This window comes from Acinonyx jubatus, chromosome X (assembly GCF_027475565.1).
Source record: "Acinonyx jubatus isolate Ajub_Pintada_27869175 chromosome X, VMU_Ajub_asm_v1.0, whole genome shotgun sequence".
Classification (NCBI taxonomy): Eukaryota; Metazoa; Chordata; class Mammalia; order Carnivora; family Felidae; genus Acinonyx; species Acinonyx jubatus.
The window spans coordinates 11,049,797-11,065,535 of record NC_069389.1 but is presented as its reverse complement, the minus strand read 5'-3'; the positions used below and the strand labels follow the sequence as shown (position 1 = coordinate 11,065,535).

At 39.6% G+C, this 15,739-nt stretch overlaps 1 protein-coding gene across 2 annotated transcripts in view; it reads right to left on the bottom strand.

The window, feature by feature from the left end:
• GLRA2 (glycine receptor alpha 2) overlaps window positions 1-15,739 on the bottom strand; it is a 171,049-nt gene that overhangs the window by 76,549 nt on the left and 78,761 nt on the right. The gene's annotated exons all lie outside the window — the stretch shown is intronic.

The window sequence follows — 15,739 nt, the reverse complement described above, 5'->3', positions numbered from 1 at the left end:
AAGAAGAGAACTAACTGGCCACTACTAAATTTAGGAAAAGATGTTCATCATCATTGCTCATTAGGGGCATGCAAGTTAAAACTGTAATGAGCTACCTCTAAATACCATCTGAATGGCCAAAATGAAACAGACTGACATTGTTGACACAGATATGGAGCCACTGGAACCCTCATACATTGGTAGGGAAGTGTAAGTTTTTCATCCCCTTGGGAAAACTGCCAATATATACTGGAGCCAAGCATATTCATACCCTGGGGCCCAGCAATTCCTCTCATAGATAGATTCTCAAATGAGTGTATAGGTTCATCCAAAGTTATGTGTCCCATGTTCACAGCAGGTTTAACACATAGTAGACTAAAACCTAGAAGCAATACCCATCAACAGGAGAATGCTCAACAAAAAGGCACGAATTATAGCTATACAAACAACATGGATACATCCCACAGACATCCAGTTCTGTGGAAGAAGCTAGTCATAAGATACATATTATAAAGTTCCATTTATCTGAAATACAAGAAGAGGCAAAACTAGTCAACAGTTTAATACATCAGAACAATGGTTTTCTCTGGGGGTAGGTGTTGACTGTGATGGAGAAATAAACTTTCTGGGGGTACTGAAGGTGCCTGGGTGACTCAGTTGGTTAAGCATCCAACTTCGGCTCAGGTCACAATCTCACAGCATGTGTTCGAGCCTCCCATCAGGCTTTGCACTGGTGGTGCAGAGCCTGCTTGGGATTCTCTGTCTCCCCCTCTCTCTCAGCCCCTCCTGTGTGTGCGCTCGCTCTCTCTCTCTGTCTCTCTCTCAAATAAATAAACTTTCTGGGAGTACTAGAAACATTCTATATCTTGATCTGAGATATATATACCATACACGTAAAAATTTGGGGGGATGCACCCTTAGCGTTAGGGCATTTTGTGCATTTTAATGTGTGTATTTTTTTACTCTAATGAAAAGATTTGTGCCTGGGAAAGTTTTATTGAACAGAACATTTTGGCTTTTTTCCCTTTCTTTTTCACTTGCATGATATTCCTTTCCTTATGGTGCTTATTGATTATTTTTTTTTCAATGAGGATTTTATCATATAATTGTAGGCACCTTCCAAGCAAAAATAATAAAAAGAGCAAATATAGCAAACAAACAAATGGGGAGCTATTTAAATATATTAAACTCTCAAGTTTAGTTGGATTTCAGTTCTTTTTGTGGGGTTTTCAGGCATTTTTTAGGAATTTAGAATCTTACAAAGGCAACATAGGTCCAAATTGCTAATGATGGGCAGCATTTGACGAGTAGAAAACAGAGGCACAGGGCCCAGAACGGAAGAGCTGGCTTTAACGACTGTCCCTGGGGTTCCCATACTGACACTGGAATAGAAAAGCATTGTCATTGAATAGAGAAAACCATAAATAATTCCAACACAGGAGGGAATTTCTTCTAAGAGTGTTAAATCGCCTCATTTAACTAATGAAATGTTGAGGATTTCCTTCCTTCTGATGTGGGATTTTCTCCAATGGAAAATTCCTAATCTTCTTTTAGTTATTCATTCCATAAATGTATATCGAGCACCTACTTCATACCAAGCTCTGTGCCGTGCTGGGTACACAATGGGTCTCTGCCTTCATGAGGTGTATGTTATATTTCTGCATGTCTGCAGTGTCCTATTTCTCAGCCCTGGGGATGTGATTCCCATTTAGAGTCACCTGGGAAACAAAGTTTGGGTGACTTCCTAAGAAAGACAGGCAGGAGTTTGAAGGAGAAGAGAAGAGAACTACCTTTTATGGAATACACAATGCAAGAATTTACTTGTGGAATGTGTTATGTAAGACCCCACAGCAGCCTTAAGAGGTAGCTAATTATAAAAGCTGGTTTGACCAAGGGCACTTACAGCTGATAAGGGATTCAAGTCCAAGGAATATGAATCCTGGATGTTTTATCCTGCAGGGAGCTGTCTCACTTCTACCTTCCCCAGGATCCTTGGCAAACTTTCCTTTTCATAGTCCTCAGAACATCAAAGAAAGCACATATTAAGTAGCTTTGGTATGCTTTTACCTACATGCTCAAAATTCCAATTCAATAACCCCTTTCAATTTGAGACACAAAGTGCCAGAGTTCAAGGTCATTGGATTCGTAGTTAGGAGACATGTAACTGAGATCCTGCCCTTTCTCTAGTAAAATCTTCTCTAGCTGCCCCTATCTTATCCATAAAAGGCAATAATAGTATTTACCCTGCTTATGTCCAAGACTTGTTTTGGTGATTAACAAAATAACAGAAGAGGGATTTGAAAACTAAATATTATGTAAAAACGCGATATTATTATTATTAGAGGTTATTCTCCAAAACTAGCAAAGATATTGTGTATTTTTTTTCTCTCACTGTGTTCAAGTTTTTAAATTTGTTCTCTTGTATGGTTTTTATTTTTGAGGCTCTTATTTTCAGAGCTACATAGAAATTGACATTCATGTTCTTCAATATATGTACCATTATGTATGTATCCTTTATATGAAGCCCATGGGAACATTTAAGCCCTGTAATTCAGAGTATTTCAGACTTTATTAACGTGATACTGTAACATGTACAATTGATTACATATTACTTACTCCTGGGGCCTGGGGAAGGCCCTGTAATCAAACACATTAATATTTCTTTGGCAAACGGTATGAATATTCACACTAAATGGGATATGTAGAACATATAATTAGCCTCCCGTCAGTTCAGGACAGGTTTGCTGCCAAATGAGCTATGGAAACTCTTTTGGTTTTCAGAGCTTTGGGGATTTCAGAAGTATAGATAAGGGATTTTGGACTTGTATGTTTTCAGAAGTGCTAAGTATTTATGTTTTATATTAAGTCTGATCTTTCCCCCTCAATCTTAGGAGATTTATTAGACCTCACTTTACTGGACAGGAGCTACCTTGTCCTCTCCACCCTGAGAAAAACTCTCTTCCTCCTCCCCCTCCTGCTCCTCCTCTTCCCCCCTCCAGAAGAGGGTCTCTGGTCAGCCATGTTCACACATATCACTGTTCCCTTGATGGCGACTGATTTGTCCAGGGCGAACAAGGCAACCTAAGTAGGCTAATCGGAGTCCTTTCCTCAACCCTGCCTATGACAGTTGATGGAAATAGAGGTGAACTCCTGTCCCAGAGCAGACAATCCTTTCCTCTGGGAATTTGGCATTGGGCCAGAAAGAGAACAGTTCCTCTTCAGGCATGTGGCATGCAACATGAACATTCTGGCACTGTCCATAGCCAGGCTTGCTATCTTGTGTGAATAAGAGACAAGAGTGAGAGAGTGAGAATAGAATGAACTAGGTCTCTTATTTAGAGACAGAGAAAGAGGATTCCCCTAGTTCTTTCCCTCTCTCCAGTCCAGTTTGGATGCCCAGGCACACATCAATTCTTAGATTTCTATAAGACATTTCAGTTGCTTTAAAATAGGTAATACTTTTTAAAGTAAATTTTAAGAAGTTTAGATTCATAGAAAGTTGCAAAGATAGCACAGGGAGTTTCCATATAACCTATACCAGGTTTTCCTAATGTTAACATTTTTCTTTGGTCTGGTATTTTTGTTGTTGTTGTTCAAGGATCCCATCCAGGATACCATATTACATTTAGTTTCTGTCTCTCCATAGGCTTCTTTTGGATGTTGACAGTTTCTCAGATTTCTCTTGTTTTTGGTGACCTAGACAGTTGTGAGAAGTATTCTTTAGGTATTTTGTAGAATGCCTCTCAATTCAAACTGTCTGTTGTTTTTCTCATGATTAGGCCAGCGTTATGGATTTCGGGGAGGAAGACTACAGAGGTAAATTTCCCTTCTTATCACATCATATCAAGGTTACATGCTGTCTACCTGACCTATCACTGTTGATGTTGATTTTGATCATCTGGCTTAGGTAGTGTTTGTCTGGTTTCTGTACTGTAAAGTTATTTTATTTCTCCTTTCTTTACTGTCCTCTTGGGAATAATGTCACTGTACACACCCTACAGTTAAGGAGTGGGGAATTAATGGGATGCCTGCGTGGCTCAGTTAGGCATCCGACTTCACAGCTCATGGCATGATCTCGTGGTTTGTGGGTTAGAGCCCCATGTCAGGCTCTGTGCTGACAGAGCACAGCCTGCTTGGGATTCTCTCTCTCTGCCCCTTCCCAACTCGTGCTTTTTCTCTCCAAGTAAATAAACTTAAAAAAAAATAATAATAAATCAATAAATAAAAGTGGGGGGATTATGCTCTATCTCCTTGACAGCAGAATATTTCCATAAATTATTTGGACTCCTTCTGCATGGGAGATTTATCTACTATCCCACAACTATTTCTGTTCATTTATTTATGTTAGTGTGGACTCATGGATATTTATTGTATAATATGGGTTATAATCTAGTACTATTTCATTTCGTTTAAATTGTTTCAGCTTTGGCCACTAGGAACTCAATCATTTGGCTCCTATATCCTTTTGACATATCCCTACCATGTGTGTGTGTGTGTGTGTGTCCCCCCATGTCCATCTGCCCAATTTCAGTATAGCCAGGGAATACCAGGAGCAGTGATTCTACCTGGGCACAAGGGGGAGTATCTCTTTGCTCTCAGTACCAACTGCAATACATTTGAACCCTATGATTTGGGGCTGGGAGACATATACTCAGAACTCCTCCTTAGGAGTTGTTTCTAATAGCGATAACATGAGACACACATCTCACTTGACCTAATTAATTTCACATAAAGAACAGATTAACACTTCTCTGGAGGCCTTCAAAGACCATGACAGAAATTGTCTTGCATTCTCATATTTTGATGTGTACATTATATCCTTATTACACAGTCGTTTTCTTCCGAATAGTGACACAGATTTCGGCCCTCCTATTTCTCTTCTTTGCTTATTTGGTGATATTTACTAGCAAAAGAAGGTTCCCCCTCAGAAGCTACCACCTAAATAGTCTCAGACACACAGGTGTTACGTAAACAGATCCTGCTGACGGATAGTGTCACCATTTGCTCCTAGGAAGTCTTCATTAGATGGACCTGGGCCTCTTCTCTCAACCCCATGTGTGTAGTCAGATTCCATTTTTGCTGTCTTTCTTCATTTTCTCCATGGACATGATAAAGCCGATTTATAATTCTGCAGTTATTTACTCACATCGCAATTCAGAAGGTTCATTTCAATGCTAACTGCTTGGTGTTTTTCTTTAAAGAACTGCTCGAAAAGTACGTCTTTGTGAAACACTGTGCATTTTACCAAATAACTGCTACGGAGACGCCGTAGCAATTGCAGGAGGATTTGAGAATCTTTATCAGCTTTCCTGTCTTCTCAGGTTAAACTTGCCGTAGGCAATTTTGTCTGCTGATGCATAATTAATGGAACACATAAGATTTATACTCATTTCCTAAGCTTTATTATTCATTTTAATACTACACTGACTTGATTTTAACCCATTTAAATTATTTATTCCAAATTTCACAGAAAAATGTATTCAAACATAAAGATTAATTCACTTAATTAACCTTTTGATTAAAAAATAAAACCCCAGTACTTATCTATATGGATTTTCCCCCTTGAAATAGAATGTGGCGAATTGCAACCTGGAAGCTGTATTTCAAGTGGCTGCTAATTACAGTCACATGTCCATGGTGGAGGAATGAAGGGAATTAACCTATGCACACCTGCATGGTCTCTTAACCAAAACTCGTGTTGAAAAATAAAGGTGCCACTGTTGTAACGGGGAACATTTCTACTCCCTGGGAGTCAGCTCGTCTTTAAAATGGTTCTGCGGGGCCTCAGCGTCTCGTTAGTAAACCCAAATGGTGTGAGCTGAAGTAGATGTTTTCATTTATTAATCCCACAAATTTCTTTGCCCTGCTGCTGGGTCTCATCTCTGGCTCGAAACAGTGGAGATTCAAAGAGGAGCGATGTATAATCATTGCCCCAAAGGTGAAGATTGTCTCGCAGAGGAATAAAGAGAAGTGCAAACATAACCATACTATAAGGCAGGATGAGATAAAGGCCCAAGGACAGGAGCTTAGCCGGTCCGGAAGAGGAAGCTATTTCTGTCGGGGGCGGGGGGGGGGGTACCCCAAAGGCCTTACATTTCCTTCTTTCTCTGCCTCACTCCTGAGTACGATCAACATTCGAGCTAAATAGGACTTCTTTTGCCCCCAAATCTTCAGGGCTTACTCATCTCTAGTACTTATTTCAGGTCTCCTGTCATTTCTGCTTATGATGATTCTGTCTAATGTTAATACATCAGCTCAAATATTGCTGTCTCCATGAAATCCCTCACTGTTTTTATAAACCTGATAGTAAGATATGAGTCTCCCTTCTTTGACATCCCATAGCACTTGGTTTTGGTCATCTTTGTTATATATATATATATATATATATATATATATATATATATATATATTGTTCTGTGTACTTCTCTGCCTCTTCCTATTAGGTCAGGGGTTTTATTGGAACATAACTACACATTTGTTTACATATGGTCTGTGACTGTCCCTTTGCAGACAATATTTGCTGACTCTTGTACTAGATCATAAATTCCTCAAGGGCAGGGACTATCTTACCGTCTCTTTGACCTACTTAATGCCTAACATAGCAGGTGTACCTTGAATATTTAGTGAATTGCATTAAACCTAAATGAAGTAAATAAGTGACTGCTTCCATGGGGGCAAACGGGAACCATTAAGAGAAACTGACTCGTGGAGAGGAGTTGCCGAATGGGAGGTACGGTCCCTTCTTCCCAAAGAAGTCCAGAGTGTGTTATAAAAAAAGTTAAGGATAATCAGTCCACTATAAGCCTAAATATGTTGGAATATACCACTTTGAAGCACATCTTTTGATGAAACATTTTGTAGAGCAAAACCAATTTTCCCATTAGGATATTAATATTCATGCCCATACATACCAATGATTAATTTCTTTACAAAACATTTGTTCTCGGTCTTAGAGTTCATAGACCGTGTGTTTAATAAATGCAGTCTTCATTGATTAGAACAACTGTACTCTTAGCATTACAAGCTACTGCCGCTTCTGGTAATTATTTCAATTGCCTAAATGGTCGCATTCAGTTTATTTGCATCCCATGTCAGATTTTAAAACTAAACCAAGGACTCAAAACCATAGCACTGACTTCCACTTAACGTCAAGAGGGAATAACAGGAACCAGATTTACCTTCCGTCCTGAATCACTAAAAAATCTACACAAAACATGGGGAAAAAATGGATTTCCAGGCACTTAGACATTAAGCAAAAAAGGACAAGGATCCCTGGAAGATAGAAGAGAAATGCAGTCAGTCCCGCTATTGCTCCAGTTTAGTTTTGAGAGAGTTTTCAGGTCATGATGCCAAGAGACATGGAGTTGAAGGGCATAGAGGCATGGAGGGCATGAAGACATAGTGTCCACAGAGCCTAGAGTTCACGGGAGAGAATGCCAGCATGGAGACAATTACTGAGAGAGACAGAGGGGGAGATTCTAGAGGTCTGAAGAAGGTTCCTCTGGAGCAGTCAGCAAAGTACTAATAAGTGCCTACCTGTGAGGAAAGTAACTGAGGCCAGAGAAAGGACAGCCAGAAAGGACTAGAGGAAAGAGTATTTGGAGTTCACAACAGGGCTGAGTTCCCACAACCAAAGTAGAAAACCTGATCATCCATAGGCCTATTGCAGTATCATCAGCTAATCATATGCTCAATATTTGGCACTCCAGTGCAACGCAAGCTCTCTGAAGGCTGAGTGCATGTATGTTTTAGTCACTTCCATATGCCCAGTGCCAAGCATAGTGGCTGGCTCTAGAAGAAGTTCTGTATAACAGTTCACTAAATCCAAGATGCCAGTAATTGTAAGATGTGCCCTGATTTTACATACCACTAAGAAAGAAAAACCCCTCTGATTAAACTCTGATTTGCCTTCACTTTTAAGTGGCAACTTAAACTCAGAGCTGTGAAAACAGGAAAAAGTGTGTCTTAGAATATAGGATATACTATGAATATTTAAAAAAGAAAAAGGAATGACTAAAGACTAGTCCTATAACGTATTTCCATATTTGCAGACCATACTTTCTCTAGAGTCCCACAAAAAGAGAAACCCGTGCATATGGTTTGGAACCAACAAATTTATGGGTAAAGGGAAATGGTCTTCTATATGAGCCAATTACAAAAAATGTTCATTCCTTTTTTTAAATAATCTTTTAATTAAGGTTACATAGCGCAAGAAACATTATTAGGTATCAATTTGTAAAATGTCTTGGATCTTCAGATTTTCTCCAGTGACAGGAAGCTGTTAATTTCCCTTTCTGTAAGAAAGGATTGTTTGGCAAATGGGCAGGAAACAGCAGTGGAAAGCAAGAGGAAGGGTGAGCCTGTTGCAGGGGCAAGTCAAAGCTGGATGAAAAATTCACTACGATCACTCAACACTGTGCACCTTATGTTAAGAATATGGAAAGAATCTCTAGGTTACCGAATCCTTTGAGACTCATCAATCGACCATCAAGCACATGAACCACACAGTCGTAAAGGACATCCATTCTAAAGGCTGAAGGGATATTAGTGACTATAAAATGAGGAAAGTGGCATAGTAAGAAAGGAATATTTAGGATCCAATTAAGTTTGAATTCTGCCTTTGGCACTTATTACTTGTATAACCTTGAGTTTTTATGTATTTATCTAGAAAATGGGACCCATAATATGTAGCTTATAGGATTGTGAAGAGGTTTAAATAATAAATGAAGGAAAAGCACTCAATCACAAGTTTGGGACCCAGAGTCAAAAAATATCAGCTTTTGTTATTTTTATTCTGAAAAAGAAAGAGGAAGCTGCCTAACGTGTATGAATATTCTCTATTGTTTATTCATTATTGGTGCAATCTGGGTTTTTAAAAATTTTGTTACAAAAATCTTTAAAACTACCAGGACCAAAAAGAAAATTAAAAACAAGAAAAAGGAATGGCTCTGTGCCAAAATGTTCTTGTAAGCTCATTTGGGAAACCTGTATTTCTTTGCTTTACCAAACCACCTTTATTCATCTTTTTATCAACAAAGTGTGCCATTTATATTGGAAACAAAAAAGTACCAGGATCATGACTGTACAGTTCAGTGAATCACCATGAAATGCACATGCCCATGTAACCACCCTGGTCAAGAAGTAGAACATTGCTTGACCCCTGGAGCTCAATCCTCGTGGTCCCTCCCCGTCTCTAATTCCTCTCTACCTCCCAAATCCAACCATAACTCTAGTTCAAACACCATAATTCGTTTCGCCTGTGAATTTTTTGTGGGTATGCTTGTTAACTTGTTTTTTCAACCTTAGACTTGAGATATCCATCTCTGTTTTTATGTGTGACTGCAGTTCTTACATTTCTGTATCTGTCATTTCATTGTATGAATAGGCCACCATCAACTTAACCATTTTATTGTTGGTGATCATCCGATCTGCTTTTGCTCAACTTTTTAGTCGACATTAAATGATAGATAATGGCTCATACCTGGTTGGGCTTTAACGTAATCACTCATGTGAGCTGATGAAAATGATGGTTAAAATGGCTACAGCCGATAGAAGCTATAAACAGCAACTGAGTTCAGTTGGAAATTCTGCTGAGGAGGAACATGTAATGGAAGTCTCAGGAACCATTATAAGTTCTTCATAATATGAAAGAGGGCAATCAGACAAGCATTGTCTCTTCATCAGAATGATGAACAGAGATGCCAACTGCATATAATATACAGCGAATACAATATGCATAGCCAAATAGAGGGATTTCAGAGGCTGGAAAATAACTTATCTCCCACTCAAAAGCTTCCACCTGTAATTAGCATAGTACGGACAGCGTGATGGAACTTAAAATTCTTAGTTCTTCCTGTAGGAGGATTTGAATTGACCTGAGGTTTGAATCTTGTTTCTTCACTTGCTAGAAAAATGACTGTGGACAAATTGCTCAACCACATCACGTTTCAGTTTCCCTACCTGTTAAGTGATGATGCAAAGTAGCACTTGCATCATCTGTTTGCAGTGAGAACGTACGTAGAGGGTTTAGCCCGGCAGCAGGCATAAAGAAGGAACTCAAGAATGAGGCCAGATGCTGTGGCATAGTGATTCGTCATACCACCTCAGGGTCAGACTGCCTGGGTTCAAGGTCTAGCTCTGTGTGAACTTGAGCCAGCTATTTAACTCCTCTGTGCCTTAGTACCATCATCTCCAAAATGAGGATGATAATAGCAAATCCAGAGTGTTGTTGTGACGGTTAAGTGAATATATATTCTGGTACATGATCAACACTGAAAACATTTTCCCAGACACTAAAATTCGGAGCTACAGCCTCAGCCCTGGCTACACATTAAAAAAATTTTTTTTCGATCCTGATGCCTCGATCCTACTGACAGATAATTTGGTTTAATTTGTCTGTGGTGAAGTCTGGGAGAGCTTGAAAATCTCCTCAGCTGATTCTAAAGTGCAGCACAGTCTGAGATCCCCTACTTTAGTGATTTTTTCTTCTCAGGCCAGTTAAGCTCCAGCAGTCATTCACACTGCGATCCCCGAACACCAGGAATTGTTGAACACAGTCTTCTTACAGTACTTCAACTATAACTACTGAGGGGTTCTTTGTAAGTCACCTGAGTTGTGCAGAGTTGAACAATACTAGGGGTTTACAAGAACTTAGGGCAAGTACACATGGGCCCTGGTCACTAAGCCACTAGCCCAAAATGCAGCGATTGCTATAAAGCACAAAGTTCCATAGAGGCAAGGAAAACAGGCCATTAACATTTTATGGAGACCCATGAGGGCTTTGTGTAAGAAGTGGCATCCACTTCAAGCAGATCTTAAAAAATGAGAAGTGAATTCACCTTCATAGTCCTCAGTTTTCATATCCCTAATAGGACTGCTGAGGCCCTTTTTTCTAACAACACTAACGTTTAAGATTTTAGAAGATCAATTCATGTGTAGCTTGGAAAATATTTTGATATTCTGACTTCATTAAGGCACAGTCGTTTTTGGAAAGCAACTGCAGTTGCCCTTTGTTGGGGGGCAGGGATGGAACATGATTTGCTTTAGGCATATGCAGTTTGCTTCAGATTGGAGCTCATGGCCTCTCAAGTCCTCGACGCAGTCCACAGCAGTCCTTAGGTTTCAATGCACAAATAGTCTTTGATGACATTAAAATCAGAGAAAAACACAAATCCACTTGGTTTTCATTAGGTAAGGAAAGGGGAGTATTTCCTGCTGACTGGGCTCCTATGGCAGAAGAACGGAGCCCTAGATGCCTCCATGAGAATTCAGAGAATATGCTTGCATCCGAACAAACTGAAGGAGCAAGAAGGGGAGATGGACACTCTCATCGGCATGCCGAGAAACTTCCAAATTAGTTGTGACAGTGCTGAGGAAGCAAAACTTAGATAAAAATCGCCTGTCTGGGTGCTCTCTCGTCATCTAAACCATTGCTGTTTTATTATTATTTCTTTGGTTAGATTTCTCTATAAGAAATAGCTATCAAAGAAAAAGGAACATAATGCTATTTGGTACAATCAGAGAAGTGAAACTTTATAATAATGTAATTATGTGACAGTAACATAATGTAGGCAGCCAGGATTCTCTGTGGTAATGAACAGCCAGCCAATTGAGGAAAGATGGGCCCCTGGCTATGTGGGCTCCTTTTATTCTATATCCTAGAGAAAGTTTTGATGGATCTTTCACAACGACTAGACTTTAGAGAGGTATATATTCGTTCATTCATTCAATCAACAAACATTTACTGAGCATATACTATAGGCTAGGTGTTGTTTTAGGGAGCAAGCCAGATAAAGATCTTTGCCTTCAGGGAGTTCATAGCCCAGCGAAGGGAAACAGGCAATGTACAATAAGTTTAATTCATAATCGAGTTTGATATAGGTAAGAGTGTTGCTATAAGGTAATAAAGTATGGTGAGAAGACAAAAAACAAACTGAAGAGTTGGGTCAAGGTATTGATGAGGGCATGGGTGAGATGATAAAGGCCAGAACAGGCTTTATTGAGAAGGCAGGATTTGAATAAAGACTTGGAAAAGGTAGAAAAGCGTATCAGGTAAATATCTGGGGTCAGAGCATTCCAAGCCCAGAGAAGAGTCATTGCAAAGGTCCAAAGATGACAGCATGTCCCTGGCATGTTCAAGAAGCTGCAGGAGGCCAGTGTACCTAGACCAGTGAGCAAGGAAATGGTGGTCAGCTGGCTGTCATCTTGGTAATTGAGATAACCAGGCCATGTGTCTCTCGTCATTCAATAGGGTAGCCCGGCTTTGTTCCCTTGGTAGTATTTATAGGATCCCAAGAGTAGCAAGAGAAAGCTAGCTACAATATGCAAGCATTTTTAAAGTCTCTGCTTGTGTCACATTTGCCATTGTCCCATAGGCCAAGGCAAGTCATGTAGTCAAGTTGACATCTAATGTGGGAAGGGGCTACTACCCAAACCATATGGATAGAGAGAGGAGAATCATTACAGCCATTTTTGTAAAAACTATACCCCATTGCTTTACTTTACTGGGTTGTAATCTATTTTATGGATACATCAGTCTTCTTAAAAGTTCTCTTTCTTTTTGTAGTACATATGCCATAATAGTTCATTTTTACCTCACTGTGTGGCATTTCTAAGAACCAAAGATATTTAGGCTATATGACCCAGATAGTTACCCATTTTAGTGAAATGGAAAGAGAGAGTTCAAAATAATCCTGTCTTTAACTTTTTGAGAGATCTCAAAAAAGTTAAAAATAGAACTACCCTATGATCCAGTAATCATGCTACTGGGTATTTACCCGAAAAATACAAAAACAGTAATTCAAAGGGATACATTTACCCCTATGTTTATTGCAGCATTATTTACAATAGCCAAGATATGGAAGAAGCCCAGGTGTCCATCGGTAGATGAATGGATAAAGAGGTTGTGGTATATATACACAATGGAATATTATTCAGCCATAAAAAGAAGGAAATCTTGCCATTTGAGAGAACATGGATAGAGCTAGACAGTATAATGCTAAGCAAAATAAGTCAGTCAGAGAAAGACAAATACCATATGATTTCACCCATGTGGAATTTAATACACAAAACAAGTGAGCAAAGGAAAGAAAGAGACAAAGCAAGAAACAGACTCAACTATAGAGAACAACCTGATGGGTCCCAGAGGGGAGGTGGGTTGGGGGCTGGGTGAGGTAGGTGATTGGGGATTAAGGAGTGCACCTGTGATGAACAATGCTTGACTCACTATAGTGTTGAATCACTATAGTGCACACTTGAAACTAATATAAGACTGTATGTTAACTATGCTGGAATTAAAATAAAAAAACTACAATCCTGAACCTCAAGATGCTATCCCAAAAAGATTTATGAGTCTCACCAGGACTTGAGCAGAAGCACAGCCTGGGTAGCTTCTCCCACCATCAGCTTCCCCATAAAGGCTGCCAACAACATTCTGGAACTAGAGTGCCAGTGGTGCTGCAGCTCTGTCCCAAGAGAATTCACATACGTCATCTCTCTGCATATTTTTATCACACACTCACTACATCAACAACTCTTCAGTTTGCTGTGGCTTGGGGAATATCAACAGGGAAAGTTTATAAAGTCTCCCATACATGCAGACATCTGGCTAAAGCAAGCAGGCCTGCAGATCAATTTGCCAAAGCTTGGCTTTCTTACTTTTCAACCTTTTATCCAAAAAGTAAATAAAATCCGGATTTTACAAGACAAAATTATTCCCACTGTCTTCCAGAAATACCAATCTGACCTAGCAAATTCATTCCAATTAGCTGTGGATGTACTCGATTCAAGGAGCAATCATCTTTGATTTTTAGAGTTAAAACAGACATTCAGATAAATTCTTATTTCAAAACTTCTGTAGGTATCAGCCTTACTGCTTTCATAGTTTCTCTTACTGAATAGCCTCTAGCTAGAAACATTCTCATGGGAAATAAAGCAAGACCAAACATAGTAAGCCTCTTTTGTTTTAAATTCCAAGCTGTCCCGGGTTTGGCAGCTGCTTGAAATGGTCCAGCTGGTCTTAGTTGACCAGATGGCCAAAAAGTAAGGGGGAAATTTGCTTATATAGGAAATAGGGCATCTCAGTTAATGATGGCCAAAGATAATACCTCTGGATCCCTGCTTTAAAGGAGATGGTTATCGATCTGTCAGAGTCACCTGTACACTGCATCATCCCAACTGTCCCCTACCAATGCTAGCTCTCCCCTCTACAGTCTCTGGGCTGCAGCTACAAATGGGGACTCAAGACACACTTAGGAGTGGCAGCAAATCATTCAGAAATAATAGAAAACACAGAGTAAAGGAAAATAATTGTTTAACCCTGTTTGGCCACGCTCGAAGCCTGCCTGATGTCCCACAGGCTTCTATTCACTTTATCCTGATATTTTCCCGTGGGCTGGAAAGACAACAATACACCCAGCCTTTAGTCTACCATTAGGGGTTTTGTGCTCCAAATAGAACATTACCAGCAGAACAGCTTCTTGGAGGTTGGCAGAGATGTATATTTTAAAAAAAACAACAATTTTACAGCTTCAAATGGGAAGGCACCTATGAAACAGATATCATGCTGGTATTTCATTTTCCTGTATTTAGGGAAGAGATTGAACTTTTGAAAACCAAATCAAACCAAACAAAACCAGACCAAACAAAACAAAAACCACAAAAAGCTTTGGTTGGCAGGAAAGCAGGAAATTAACTTGGAATCAATAAACACAAGTTTCTTACTTGAAATGAGTTTAAAATTTGTGAAACATGTTGGAAACCTGCCCAGAGCGTCTTCTAGAAAAGCTTATGTTATGAGTGTAGCCCAAATATTATGAGTAGGAAGTCCTCATTGCCTGGAATAACCTTTACCACCTCCTACTTTACCTATTTAATATGCTACATAGATTCAGCTCAGGCTCCCTCCTTCAGGCCATTTTCCCAACACTACTTCTTCTCTCCCTCCTTCTCTGGCTCTCCTCCTCCAACCCTTCCCTCCCCCTCTACTTCTCCCTCCTTCATTTAATAGGTTTGGCATCCCCCTGGATGTCCTTATATTCCACATCGTTTAATAGTCACCATTTCAAGTTTCTGTCTCTAGCATACTAGATGACAACCCCCTGGGGCAGGGCCTATGTTTTATTTATCTTTGATTTACCTAGCTCCTAGCACAATGGGTGGCACATTGAAAACATTCACTAAATGTCAGTTGAATAAATGAATGGACGTTGAATCACCAATTAAATAACGCCTGGAATACCACTTGACCATAAGTCTTTTTAATAACGTTTATTCATTCACTAACCCACTCTTTACTGAGCACCTACTACTACTTTACTGAGCGAGACGTTGTGCTAAGTGTTAGGTATGTTAACGAGGACAACATCAATGAAGTCCTTGCCCTCATAGGTATAAAGCTCTAAAATTAAGTATGTTTATATATAAGTGTGACAGTATAGGAATGAGATATTGTCTCAGAATTTCGACTAAATCCTTATTCTGAAGGGAGACTACACCTGTGCATGAAGGATACAGGACTTGCTAGAACAAAGCAAATGCTATCTAGAGACCATTGCACCCAACATCCTGGATTATTACAGAAGACTAGACATTTGAAAAGAATTAATTGAAGTATTGGAATTCATGGGTATTGACAGGGCTGTGGCATTTTCTCTATTCTCCTAAAAATGGGGAGAATGTGGTTCACCCCCACCCCTGCAAGGGAAGAGACAGGCATCTCCTGCACGTGTCTTGTATCTGCTGAGCTGATGAAATTCCAACA